The 14,824-nt window shown below is 36.8% G+C and overlaps 1 long non-coding RNA gene across 2 annotated transcripts; it reads right to left on the bottom strand.

Moving 5' to 3' along the window:
* Positions 1-201: 201 nt before the first annotated feature.
* Positions 202-12,376, bottom strand: LOC143663504 (uncharacterized). 2 transcript variants are annotated; one of them, XR_013165973.1, is made up of 4 exons: positions 12,166-12,376; positions 11,342-11,680; positions 2,227-2,788; positions 202-674 (listed from the first exon to the last, which is right to left on the bottom strand). It is a non-coding gene; the product is annotated as an uncharacterized LOC143663504 (long non-coding RNA). The 2 variants fall into 2 exon arrangements; XR_013165974.1 differs by lacking the exon at positions 2,227-2,788 and having other exon boundaries at positions 12,166-12,375.
* Positions 12,377-14,824: the final 2,448 nt, after the last annotated feature.

Below are 14,824 nucleotides of genomic sequence, written 5' to 3'. Positions count from 1 at the left end.
ACGTTTAGATTAAGGAGACATGGAGAAATGTAGACATTGTTAAAATAAATAAGGCTGGATAATGGCAGAGTAATGTAAGGAGGTGTTCTACGAGGCAACCAAATAGATGATAGTATCCTTCATTGCTTTACAAATGCTGCATTGAATAATGTCACAAAAGAGTAAACATTGGAACTGAAACTCACATTCTCTGTTTTCTGGAATAGGCGTCTTTTTCTTTTACATCAGTCCTTTATTTGCATTATAAAATCAGATATGAGGGAAGACAGAGAGCTGGGAGAATATCAGAAAAATAAGTTTAGGAATTGCAATATAGAAAGCAAAAACCCTTTTCTTGAAATATGGCACCGTGTTATTGAAATTTTCATTTTTAAAGCTGTTTCTTAATTTGAAAATCAGTAATTTGAAAACTGACCTAGAGTGTTAGGAACAAGAAGCGTGTTTTCTGGGACTCTGGTGGGGGCAGGATGTTGGAGAGAAGAGGAGAAGAAGGGGGGCTGCAGAAATTGATGGGAAGTTTGTAAAGTATCCCTTCTCTTAGATTTCATTAGATCCATGTCTCTTGGTTCTTTTTTTCTTCCATGAATAGGATATCCATCCATCCATCCACTGAACATCATTTCCTTTCAAAAACATTTTCGGAGATGATTCATTGACATGTCGTCTGCTGGAAACTGAAAAAAAAAAAATAACAAGGAGCAATTGTGATATAATTACATTGATCTGGGGTCACGAAACCTGGTTGTAGTCTCAGCTGTGTTTCTATTTTTCTGTACATTTCTTTAAATAATTTAGTCTTTCCTTCTCTTTTTTACTTTAGCTGCAATATGGGGATAAAAATTACATATAATGATTACTCCACAGGTACCAATTTTATTTTGGGGGAAAAAAAAGCCACCATAAAAGGTGTCCCTAAATTAAACTGATAGGTGGCTTTAAGGGGATAGTAGAACAGACGTTCACTGACACCTAGGCCCGTTACTTACCCTTTATAAAACAGATAATGTTACTGACTGCTTAAGATCTTCAGGATGAATAAATCAGATAAAATATGTAAAGCTATATTAAATACCCTAAACTAATAAAAGCTAGTCATACATTAAAACACTAAAAATTAAAATATGCATTTATTATTATAGAGAATCATGGATTTCAGCATTTATGGCCTAGTGGACAAATACTGTAGTTTTAGTTTGTAAGACAGACAGATGTCCTTAGGCCTTATTAGAGTTATATTAATTCCCAATTTCATCAATGTTCTCTATCCCAGGAAATCTTGAGGACCCCTGACCCTTCTTGCCTTTCCTCTAGCTACCTATAAACGATCCTTATGTAACTTTTTAAAATGTCCTGGATCCTGCTTCTGATCTGTATCCGTGTCCTCCTATGTTTGTATTGACGACTCCTGCCATTATACTGCTCGAGAATGGTGTCTCCTCAAATCCGCCATTTCTAAGAGGGCTCTGCCTTCCAGCCTGGTGTCTATGCGGAGTCCTGCAGCTGCTAAAATCCTTCAGGTACCCATCAGTTCTGCTTTCCAAGAAGTGGTCTGGGCAAATGTGAGGAATAATGTCCCCCTCTTCCAATGCTGAGGTGTTCTTTACCACTTAGGTCCAACCTACTTTTGTGTTGGCCCCTAAACCAGCCCACTAGATAATTTCCACAACTACTCATTTAAGGTCCTGTCCCTGCCCCCTCTTACCCAGGTGGGAAATAAACACCACCTCTTCTTGGGAAATTTAGGTGGTCAATGGTCCCACATGACCAATGCTTTTACCTGCTATTGCACATTTACTTAGCTGTTCTAGAAGGTTCCTTTTTTCCTTCTTGACTACTGATATTTATTTTCTTGTAAATAAATTTTTAAAAAAGATTATTTTTATTGCTGATGTAATGGTAAAAGTGCCTTGGGCATGAAACTGTGAAAACCTGTAGTGATACAGCTTCTTCCACTTACTAATTAAACCATCTGAGGAAAATACTTAAAATTCTCTGAACCTCCCCTTCCCCAACTGTATAACGGATGTCACATCTAACTGGGTTTCTTGTTAGAAATCAATAAGAAGTTATGCCCAAAGATGTTTCTGGTAAAGTACTAGAGTACAAATGCAATGAGAGTGTTTGCCCCAGCTTTTACTAAATAAAACAGGAGAGATTTCTCGTAAGAAGTGTTGGCACGTGTAATTACTAGAATCACTTTTAGAAGCTCTATCTTGCTTGCCTTACCCAAGGCATTAGGGAGAGTTTATGTTCCTCCATCACAATCTTGCATGTTACATTTCCCAGTGTATTGTATTCTGTTATATCTGTAATTTATTGGGGGAAAGAGTCTGTATGAGGAGTTCTATATTAAAGTAAGTAGTATTGAATATTTCCTTCAACTCCTCTAGGCCCAATTTTATTTTCAGCTTATGCATTTCTTTTCAGGTCCTGATGTGAACAGTGATGAAAGCAAAAACCATCAAACACAAACGATGCAGATGGTTTAAGAGTAGGTTGTTGTCTCAAGGCAAATAATTCATTTACTTCTTTTTCCTTTTTTTTGTAGGCTGTGTGATGGGGGGGGGTCACATTTCATTCTTTTTCGATGTGAGTATCCTGTTATTGCAGCACCTTTTGCTGAATGTTTTTTGGAGGGTGGGGGTTCATCATTTACTTCTTTTGATTGTAAAATTCAATTTCATTTGAAGATATTTTGCTTTGAGAGTCACTGTTTTCTTTTCTTTTTGAAAGAATGATGACAATTTTACGATGTGAACGAATCTGTTCCAGTTCATTTTTGTGGTCCCTGCATTGTCCAGAAAAGGAAAAGGAAAGAAAATGGTGGTTAACGCCCTTTTGCTCAACATTATTAAACCAAGGCTAATAATAAATTGAAGGTAAATATGAAAGAAACTATATTGTCTCAAGTCTTCTTTATATTTCAGGATTTAAGTTGAACAATAAAAGCCACAATGAAGACTGCCAGCTATGGTGTTCATAGCATACCCTAAATTCCTGGTAGTCTGGAATTAATGTAGTAACTACCCTGATTCAAATAATTTTGCTATTGATGACTCAATTTTATTAATGAGCTGGTAGAATAAACACTTTTAGGGAAAGGAACTTGTTTCTTGGCAGGAAGCTGGAAGAAGTTCAGGACCTTTCCAGAAGCTTAGCTGTCAAAAATTTGTGCACTGTGTAAAGATAACATCTAAGGGAAATTTTTGTCCAAAATGAGTGGAGAAAAGTGCTTGGTGGACTATATTCCACAGTAAACATTCCACCACAAAACAATTAGAAATACTGGATAACAAATGCAAAGCATCTTTTCAAATGCACTGCCTAGCTGGCAAGAACACAGGAGAAATCCTCAGAGGCCAAAAATTCTGTAGTCCTGTCTTCCTGAGGTAACTTCTGATCAATGGTATCTGTGAACTCTTGTTTTGAAGTGATACAGGAACGGAGGAAAGGAAATAAAATTTAGGACCTATTCTAGGTGGGGGAATATGATAATAGCATCTCCCACCCTGCATAAAGTTCTGCAGCAAGGGTGTTCATCTGTCACTATCAAAACTAAGTATGCAGTCAACTCATTGAATTTTTTTGTAGCATTGGCAAAGTTTGGGACAGAATATTATTAGGTATGGGTGAAAATTATTCAAAGGCTTATTTACTATAAATCAAATATATTTAGCAGTGTTTAATCTGCTTAACTAATTATTTTGAAACAGGGTAACTTTTTTCCCTCCTTCTTTATTTCATGCCCATTCTAAGCATTCGGTGATACTATGACATTCCATTAACTTCAGAAAACCTTGCCTTTCCTATCATCCTGTCTATTTGTTTTTCTCTTTTGGCCTCGTACACATATATTGTGATGATATTAGGTATGCACACAGGAAGCCCATCTGGGAATTTATCATGTCAAAGTAGCAATTGCCCTACTGAACCAATTACTTTTTAACTAGTTTCTTCAGATTTATGGTTCATTTTCTAAGAATAAGAAATCAATACATACACTTTTTTTTTAATATTGTATATTTCTCTTGGTATCATATTTGAAGGTCAGGTGAAATTCAGTATGTCTAGGATACATAAGTCATAAGACAGTAACTCAATAAAAAGTAAATTAAATTAAAACCATGAGCTAAAAAATGAAGAAAATGGAAGTTGTAAGTATTCAAACACTGAAAACTCTAGGGAGAACTGAAACTAAAACATAGAAAGTGTAAAAGCACTGAACAAATATTGTAAAGAAACACGAACTAAGTAAAATGTTGAAAAAACATTTTCATGAACATGAGGAATGAAAGCAGGTGAAGACAGGGCAGTACTATAGTTTTGGGCAATTTAGATCAAAGGAAGCTTGAGAAGATAGGAAGACTGAGCAGCCTCTGTAGTGATGATAGAAAACCCAACAATACATTCATGCAAAATAAAAATCGTATATCTTGCTCAGAATATGTGCAATATCAAAAGAATTAACATCTACAGAAAGCATGATGGGTATTGATTATTGATATAAGCTTTTTCTCAGTACTTCTAAAATTTTATAACAGCTCTCATAGGTCCCAAAGTCAGAAGGATGACAAACTATGTACTTTTCTGGTATACATAATCTTGCCACTTGAAAACTACAGAAGTAAATCATTGATAAATACTCCAGTCTCTTATTCACACTCTACATGCTTACTATTCAGGCATAAAAAATAAAATTTCCAATCAACAATATCTATTCATTGTCATCAAATCACATATGGATGTGTTATTTTAAATATGAGTAGTGCACGCATATATAGTTGACTGCTTAGCAGTGATTGTTTCCTTTTACAAAATAGAAGAGGGATGCTTTTAAAAAAATAGCTCATTATCTTGAAAAGTGCATTCCTCAGGTACATAATTTACCTGGTTTATTTCCCACTGCTTTCCCTCAATTTCTACATGAGTAATGTGTTTCTGTTCAAGAGGGTTTGAAATATTGTGATACTAAATAAGAGGCTAGGCAGAGAAGGACCAGTATGGAGTAGCCCTGTCCTGAATGGGAGGGGTTGTGTCCATTTAACGCCTGAGGAGCTGAAAGAGATGGAGAGGTCGTGGACATACAGGGAGTGAAGAAAGATAGTTTGAGGAAATAATTTGGAAGGCTCCGGAGAACTGTGTTATGAGGTAATTGAGAGAGAGGAAAAGTGGCAAGGAATGTGTTCCAGGAGATATAACCAACCCCATCCTGAGAAATAGGATTAAAGAATAAATCTTAATTTAAAATATTTTAAATTTATGACATGTTGCCATTATAGAATTTTTTTTCATTATAGTGTTTATTAATGAGTGAACAATATATGCTTGCATCTTTTTTTTTTTTTTAACATGGGCAGGCTCCGGAAATTGAATCCAGGTCTCAAATGGTATGATAAATGAGAACTCCGCCTGCTGAGCCACCATGACCAGCCCGTGCTTGCATCTTTTTTTAACTATTCTATTTTTAAGGGGAATTGAGGCAGAAAGCAACAAAAAATATGTAAGATGTCCGTATATAAATGGCCTCCAAAACAACCTCCTCCAGCTCAAGTGAGGAGTATATTTAAGCTGATATGGAATTTTTACTTACTTTGATAAATCCTAAGTAACTCATCTGTTTTAAGATTTTTTCATGTCTGAAGTCTGAGTTTCTATATTAGTATCATTTTTATGTCATGGACAAGAGTAGGTCCTTGGGAAATCTTCACTCTGAGAACCAGGCAAAGGGGGATAATCCAATGTGGCAGGAGAGACAAAGTATATATTTTCATGACACAAAACAATTGATTGAAAAGTGAATCATTCACTTTTAATATGTTATGGCTATGGACATAAGTATACTCTTATGTGATGCAATCAATGCTCTCTTCTCATCCTGAATATTTTCATGTATCTTTTTTCCCCTTAAGATTGGTCCTAAAACTGGGTGACTTTGTAGGGGGAGATTTTGGATGATTAAATGAAATTGAGTATTTTCACTTGAGGGAAGAATTCAGGTAACGTGTTTTATTCTCCTCACTCTTGCCTTGTGAATTATAAGGTATAAATTTTATTTTATTTTCTATTATTGAATAACTTTGTCTTTTAAAAGAAACTGGAACATCAGTGGAAAACTTCCGTAACACTTCCTGCAAAAGAATTTGCATTACTTTACATAGATTGGATTTACAAATTTCCATTTATATTTGGTGTAGTTTTTTTTTCAGCAACCCATTTAATGCTATGTTACCTTTAAAAGTACAGCAAAAACTGGGATTACACGTTGTTATCTCCACTTTGCTTCCTCACTTCACTTTGCTTCTCAGAAGGAAACATTTCCATCCCTGAACACTTAAGGTAGTAGCATTCCTTCCTTCACCTGTTGACTCTGAGCCAAAGGATTCTTTCCAAATTGCCCTCATAGACTCTTAGCATTTAGAATAATGCCCTATGCCTGTAAAGTCTGGTTTTCCAGGTTTGATGTTTACAAAGAAACCAGAAACTGTGGAAGCTTCTCAGTGTCACAGAAAGCAGCCCAGTGGATAATTTTATAAGTCATTGTTCTCCATGAACTTAGAATGACCATTGAACTTTTGGGCACAGCCTTCCTCAGCCACAATTTTCCCTGGGTGGAAAATCTGAAAGGTCCAGCTATAAAACAAACAACTTTCCTGACTCCCCCAAACTTCACTTACTGTTCTTGGTTCTGACCTCCAGACATGCTTGCTTTCCATCCAGTGGATTTCCCAAACCTCAGCTATCGATGACCCCTTTCACTACCATGGTCATTTCTGCAGACACCTCTATACTATCATTTACTTCATCGTTTTCTTTAATTCAATACTTTCCGACTTAAGTTCATTTATAAAGGTCATCCTATGCCACTAGCCCAAAGTTAAGAATCTATAAGATTGGCCAATTAGCAGAAGGTAAGTATAAAAATTAATATAATGGAAGCAAAATGTTATAGGATATCAGGCAGTTATGACGGTGGCTCAGTGGCAGAATTCTTCCCTGCTATGCTGGAGAGGGACCTGGGTTCGATTCCCGTTACCTGCCCATGCAAAAAAAAATATATATATATATAGGAAATCTCAGGGTCCACCAAATGCCAAGCTCTGGGGTAAGTCCCTGGGTGTAATATCCTGCTAAATCTTCACATCTCCTCACCGATTCCTTCGTTAACATGTTTTGAGGGACCACCATGCTCCAGATGATGGGAATAAGTTAGAGGACAAGATAAGCATTATCTGTGTGCTTGTGGGGATTACAGTCTATTGAGGGAGCAAAACAAAATAGATAAACAAGTAAGTGGCAAAAATATATATATATATATATATATATATCAGAAAATAAGTGCTTGAAAAAAAAAAGAAAAAAACAGAGAGGATGTTGGAATAAAGAATACCTACAAACCCAGGGCCATTGTTCCTTGCTTTCTCCAGTTGATGAAAAGAAAGATTAGGTTTGTTACATAAGCTTCCAGATGTCACTCAACTAGTCAACAATGGAGCCCGGCTACCTGCAGCCAATTTGGGGTGACCCTGAAACACCCCATGTGACAGACGCCGTCGTGACATTCAGCAGAGGGAATCCCAACATTTAGAACCATCACTTTTGTCTGAATAAATTATTGTTCTTGTCTTGTTTTCTGGAATGAGCAGAAGTTACAAGAAGTACTTAAAACCCTTTGTAACCTTTTGCTGCCTCTTCCTCTTCCATCTGTCCCTTGAATGACTTATTTTCCAGTTAAGCCGGAAAAATAGCAGTTCTCATCCAACGGCACATTGCAGAGTAGAGATTTTTGTGAGCATGCAACCAAATAAATCACGTATTTCAGTTGAATGCATGGAAGAACAAAGTGTTTACATTATAAGCTATGATGACTATGAAGGTACAAAATGACATCGTTTTCCTTTCTGTTGTTTTGTTAATTTAGGTAAATAACGGCCAGCTCTAGAATGTAAATGTAAATTTCCAGGATATAAATGACGACATCCTGGAAACCCGTAATTGTCTTTTTTAAAGGTAGGGTTAGGGCCCTTTTTAGATTGTTATGTAACAGTAAGACTGGATTATGTTGAAGCATCATTCAGGATAAAAAGACTTAATCATGGAGCATGGGATTATTAAAGTTTGAGGATAGAGCCCTCTTCTGGTGGTTAAAATATGTTTTTCTCTTAATATCTTTTCTATTTCATATTCAAATGGAAGGATAATATAAAACTTGTCCTGGAAATTAGGTTTTTAAAAAATTTCATGTTGAGCAATGGGACATACAGTTATCACAATGTGTGGTTTTGATAAACTCCTTTCCTAAATCTTCTTGTATATATGAAATTAAAGTATACTCTGTGAACTCTGAAATTAGGATAAAGTATGTGTATAGAATGTCTTAAGGTATTACTTGTAAGTATTTCCAGTATTGATCAAATAGGTTTTTAACCCATAAATAGTTTTGATGATGTTTTAAAAGGATTGTACACATTTTTTTTTTTTAGGAAATTGTGGATCAACAATCTGATATTATTTACCATGAAATGAGCATGGGGCTCCCTTTGGATTCTTTGCATTTTTTTGCTCCAGCCTCTCATCCTCTCTAATACACGTACAGGCTGTATGCAGTTTCTTCCCAGGCTCCTTTCATTTGCCCAGCACATAATGGCTTTGCCTGGAGCACTTTCCGTTAAATGACATGCTGAGCTGACTTTTCATGGCAGTTTCATAACCAAAATAGCATTTCCATGCTTCTCCTAGTGTCTGAAACGGGTGTAGAGACTGAAAATGTGAAGAAACCGAATTTCAGTTCTGGGCTCACATTCAAATCAATTTACTTTAAACTGAAGCAAACTGAATTTGATGTTCATTTTCACCAGTAACTGTTGAAAATCAGAATTCGGGCAGATTGTCTTAGAAGCCATATTTACTTAAATAGAAGGAATAACATAAGGTTCCCATAACGTGATTCTGCTTCACCCATGATTTCTTTTTTTTTTTTAAGCAAGCACAAATATAATGTATTCTTTTGAGCATAAAAGCAGTGATCTTCACAGAGAGAAGTAAAATCTTGATGTTTATGCTGTTTTTAAGGGGAATGTGTGCAAAACTTTTTAAGTCATGAAGTGAGCTCTGAAAGGCATCCAGTTTGTAGCGAAGACATTACATAATCTTTAACATCCATCCCTCTGTGACCCACTTACTGTTGCTAATAATAATAGTATGGCAGTATATTTATATATACATATTTTTTTTTAAAGTACTTTTTGCAAAGCAAAATATTGAAATGGTGAACAGAGAATCATGCCTCAGATTGAACTTCTGGTTAATGGTGCCTTCGAATGAATGTGCAGATACCACCATCTAGTGGTATATGAGCAGGGAGACAGCAATGAAATCAAGTTTCCACTGTCCATTTAGATAGATGTAGCAGCACCCTTGCATGATTTCCTAATAAAAATTGTCAGCTGAGATGAAATACTGCAACAATAATTCATTTATTTTTTATTTAAAGTTTAAAAGGAACCATCATTCCCAACGTAAATGGAAATGAATACATTATTAAAATTTCTCTCTACTTTATTTTGCTATTAGTTTTTCCTTGTACCACTTTTTCTGTGAAACCTTCTCGGATATTTCCCCAATAGAGTTAGTTATTTCCTCTCCTCAGCTGCTGTTGTAAGTGACTCTGCAAGCAGTAAAGGAAATCTTGAACTTTTGGGAACTAGACTAGTCCGGGTTGTAATTCCTGCTCTCCCTGTATGATTAGGCTAGGCATATAATCTCCTTGAATCCCAGCTACTCTGTTTTCGCAATGATGATAGTATGATGTTGTGAACGTGGCAGGGCTCCTATGGAAACTGGGAGGGACTCAATGAATGGTAACTATTTTTGCAGTTACCTCTGTATTAACGCTTGTTACAAAACTAAAGCATCAGCATTTATAGAGATTTTCCTGCAAATCAACTCTGCATTCCTCAAAGGTAGAAGCTGCTTTGGCCCCTTTATATCCCTTCATATCTGGGGTCTTTCCTGGCACAGAGTGAATGCTTGAAGAGTGCATGCAACTCTTTCCATCTTGCAACTAGGCTCTAGTTTCCTGAGGTTATGGACTGAGGAAAGACTTCTTGTATACCTCCTAATTCCTAGCACACAGCGTAGAAGAGTTCATCAGCACATTAGTAATGAATCTTTGACTGATGTACTGAATATTATGCAACGTCTCCTTGGTCATTCAGCTAAGCTTATTTTACACCCTTGGAGTTAGAAAGTCCTTACTCTCAACATTTTTCATTCTCCATTTCCCATAAAAAATGCAGATTGCTAGTACCCCCAGTTATAGATTGATATGAAATTTTTCTGTGAAATTAAAATGCAGCTTTTTTTGTTGTTGTTTAGCTCACAACTTTTGAATTGCCCAATGTGACTTATTTGCCAAAGGGAAAATGTTTCCTCATTGAAATAGAATTGAAAAGGCTCCCTGCTGACTTCAGCGATTTGACTTTAACTTTCTTTGGGGAAACATATCAAGTGCCCTGCCTTCAAATCTCTAGGTTTTTCTTCCTTGTTCATTTGCTGTCCCACCTGGAGCAGCAGACAGATGATCTGAAGGAAGTTTCCATGGCCCAGCTGATGGGTGAATTCCTCCCTATCTTTTTTAGTAGCTCATTTATTCTAAAATTAAATATAAAAATTAATACTTTGGAGAGTTGTGTTGAATTCTGTGGCCCCGCTCAGGGAATTGTCAGCTGCAGAGAAGCTTCCTTCTGACAGTCTGTGTGTTGTGTTTGACAGCTGTGATATTGTCCCACAGAGACATCTTGTCATTACTCATTCCTTCTCTGTCATTTTAAAAGACGTATCTTTCTGAGTTTCCTAGGGCTTCTCAGGTTTACCTCTGGTTATTTATGGATTCTGTGGAAGATGGGTGCCATGAAATCTGAAAGTCCTGTCTTTGATATTTTTGACTTATGTTTCTTTTTTAAATGTTCTGGAATATCAGACACTGCAAAGATAAAGGATACCAGTGGTTTAAGATTCTGACACCTAAGAATAAATCACCTCACCAAAACACAGCATTTGGAATCTAATTTTCCTCAGCCTCACAGTATTCACACAGAGATATAGTTCTCATAAAGAATTTGAGAAGGCAAGCTTTCGCTGAAGTACAGGAATGGAAGTTAATGACTGTTTGTAGGTTCTGAGATTGGGTTTTCCAGGTCCAAACTCCAGCACTGCTACTAGGGAAAGCATCTGTACTCGTAAGGGTTCTCCAGAAAACCAGAACCAACAGAAAACTAGATGTAAAACATAACATCACACAAATATCTCTCTATATAAAGATGTATTATAGGAACTGACTCACATGTCTATGGGAATGAGCAAGTCCAGCTTCCATAGGGTAGAACATGAGTCACAAACTCCAGTGAAGATGAAGTCGAATTCCCCAGGAGAAGCCATCTGGCTAAAGTAGAAATAGAAATAATTCTTTCTGTCTTCTGAACTCCTCTGTTCTGGGTTTAAGATCTCCAGCTGACTGGATGGGGAGATGCGCCTTGTTGCTGAGAGCAATTCCTTTGTCGATTGTAGACACTATCAGTCACTGATGCAATTAGCTGAGCATACATCCAAATTCATCTACGAAATACTCCCACAGTAACAATCTGGTCCATGATTGCTTGACCAAACAATTGGACACCATTACCTAGACAAATTGACAAATGAACTTAACCATCACCGTTTGCTCCTTATCACACACATGCATTTCCTTAAACCATACTTAATCACCAAATAAAGACAGTAACATGGTCATACTTTTCCCTAACTTAAAACAATTGTCCTGCATATAACCTAAAACAAACTCACCCTTTCCCCAGGAGAGGATGTGAGTCCTTGGGTGATAGTCACTCTTTTCCTTGATATCCTGTAACTTAAGTACTATGAAATAAAGTTAGTACAACCTTGTGATAAGGGAATAAGAGAGGGAAGAAAACAAAGATATATGCTAAATGCATGTATACAAACATATACAAAACTACATAATCACTGTAGTCCTTGTTTTTGCAACTGGTCACATGGCCATAGCTGGCGTTTATCAGTACCTGCTTTCACCTCCTATTCCATTGCTCCTCTACCCTCAGCAGGTATCGCAGCTGGTCATGGTTCTTTACCTGGTGGGATGGCACAAACCTTAGTAGTCCCGGTGGACTGAGTGGTTGTAGCTTTCCATCGGCATTAAACAAGGGCATAGTAGTTGTAAAAAACTCCAGAAAGAGTCTCCTACATTCTAGACGTATGCGTCTTTGCCTCGTTTCTATACCACAGCAGCTTAACCACTCCACACTTCATTTCATGAGAGTGATAATACGGTCTTTATTCTAGAGCTTTTATGACCTTAGAAGAGAACTTGGAACTTCGTAGGCTTCCAGCTACGTTACAGCGCCTTGTATGTTAGTGTTACAGTTAACGTTCCCTTTAGTGATGGTCAGAGGCTTCCTTCCTTCTTTGGAGTCTTATGGTCATTGATGGGTTTGACCCACACTGAATAACCACTAAGATGATTCCTTGAACCCCTAACGAGTCTGTAGCTGAGCTACTTCCTTCACCAAATAATCTCTGTGGTAGATGCCATGGGATTGAGTCGCTGAGAATTCTGGGGAATTTCAAGAAACCTTTGAAGGCTGACTTCGCATGAGATTAGAGGTCCTGCAGTTGTAGGCGAGGTCTCCAGCTGGAGAAATGTTGCTTATGTGTGTTAGATAATGATAGCGCCCATTTATAACATGCTTATACTGTGCTTGCACTTACTAAACAATTTATGATGTTGCTTCATTTAAGCAAGATTTCATCCATGTGAAGTGACGTTTATTATTCCCTTGCCAGCAACGAGGCAATAGGCTCCAAAGTCTCCTGTTATCTGCCCAAGTTCACATAGGTAATAAGTAGCAGGACAGAGATCAAATTCAGATTTATCTCTTTCTTAAACCTGCAAACTATTTGAAAAATAAATCACCTTACTCTTAAGTTCTAGATGTTGTTGCAAGAATTAATTCATTTAATGCTCACAGGGGGGAACTATTATTATCCTCATTTTACAGATGAGGAAACTGAAACACATAGAGATTAAATGGCTTACTCCTGGTAATGTGGTTAATGAGTCAGGAATTGAGATTAGAGACCAGTCTGGCTGTATAACCTGCACGATGGAGATGACCAAATCAGAGATCTGAGTTTTAGACTCAGCAAAGTCCTACTCTAGGGGAGTTACTGGACATCTTCTTTGACAAATCTAGGCCTTGGTTTCCTCATTTGTAAGTTAGTAATCATCCTTGCTCTCTCTCTTTAAAAACTTTCTGTAAGAAATATAACAGGGCGGGCCACAGTGGCTTAGTGGCAGAGTTCTTGCCTGCCATACTGGAGATCGGGGTTCGCTTCCCGGTGCCTGCATACATTTAAAAAAAAAACAAAACAACAACATTTGTCTGGAAATGCTTTGTAAGTTTGCTAAGAACTATTAAAACATGAGGGCTTATTATTATTATTAATTTTCAGTCCTGATCACTGCGCAAACCACAGCAATATATATAAAATAAATATATGATGGAATAAATCTGTTACTTATGTTTTCCTTTAACCCTTCACTAAACAAAGAAATAAAAACAGGGCTCTATTCCTTATTCTAAACTTTGATATGATCAAAGTATATAGGACTAATTTGGCCTCTTTGAAATTAATTAAGAAGAGCCTTATTAATACATGAAAATCTTCAAAGTGAATATAGAAGTTTGTATATAAAAGTTTAAAACTAGTCAGAGATGCAGACTGTTTCTGTAACCACGTTTTTAATGATCTTTATTTTTCTTCCTAATATTGGTTTTTCCTTGTTAATTTTGCTAGAATCAAATCCTCTCAGGACACTTAAAGATAGATCTAATAACAGCTGATACAGCTTCTGCTCTGAATTGAGTGGTGTACTTGGCAGTTAATTTGTAAAGCAAAAGCAGATAAATTAAAGAGGATGCACTGAAATGATTGCTGGATTCCCTAAACCTGTGTTCTACTCCACTTTTGGCTTGACTGATGTAATTCCCCTGGACAAACAGATAAATATTTGCAGAGAAATTATCTAAAGCCTTTTATCATGGTCAAGTGAACTGAATACAGAGCAGAAACCCAGGGCAGAAATGTCTTACTCCCAATTCAGTGAACAATGGAAAGCCTTTAGTGACATACCCTGTTTGTGGCTCTGAATTCAGGGGTCAGAGCCAAGACTTCAGTTTGCTGGAGTTTCCCTTATGCTTGGAATATTTCCACTCTCAGCCCATTCTATCCTAATCTGCCCTTATTCATTCATTCATCCACTCTTAAGCCAGCTAAATACTTGCTGTGATAGCAACAAGAATATGAAATGCTGCCAAGTCTTTGGCCATGAAGACAGAAAAAGAGAAGGAATAATGGAAATAAGGAAGGAACAGAAACTTACATTTTTAATAAACAGCTGATAGTTAGCAACTCGGATTGTTTAATATATGTGATCTTTTATCCTCATAAGAATTTATGAGGTAGATATTATAATCCATTTGGTTTAGCCATGGAAATTATCAAGTTTGAGACTCATAGAGTCACTTGATTATTCACTAGCATCTTTGACATCTTAGCTTGCAATGTCACTCCCCAGAGAAGCCTGCCCTGATATTCCAGATAATTTAGTCTGGACACTGGTGATTACAGAAATCCAAACTGATTTAAAAAAAAAAAAAAAAAAAGAGACTTTATTGCTCCGTATACTTAAAAAAAAAATGTCCAGGGGCAGAGCTGGCTTCGGGGGTTTAGGCAGCTCCCCTGAATT

This window comes from Tamandua tetradactyla, chromosome 19, assembly GCF_023851605.1.
Source record: "Tamandua tetradactyla isolate mTamTet1 chromosome 19, mTamTet1.pri, whole genome shotgun sequence".
Taxonomy (NCBI): domain Eukaryota; kingdom Metazoa; phylum Chordata; class Mammalia; order Pilosa; family Myrmecophagidae; genus Tamandua; species Tamandua tetradactyla.
Note: the sequence above shows the minus strand (reverse complement) of the source record. Positions and strands in the feature narration are given on the sequence as shown.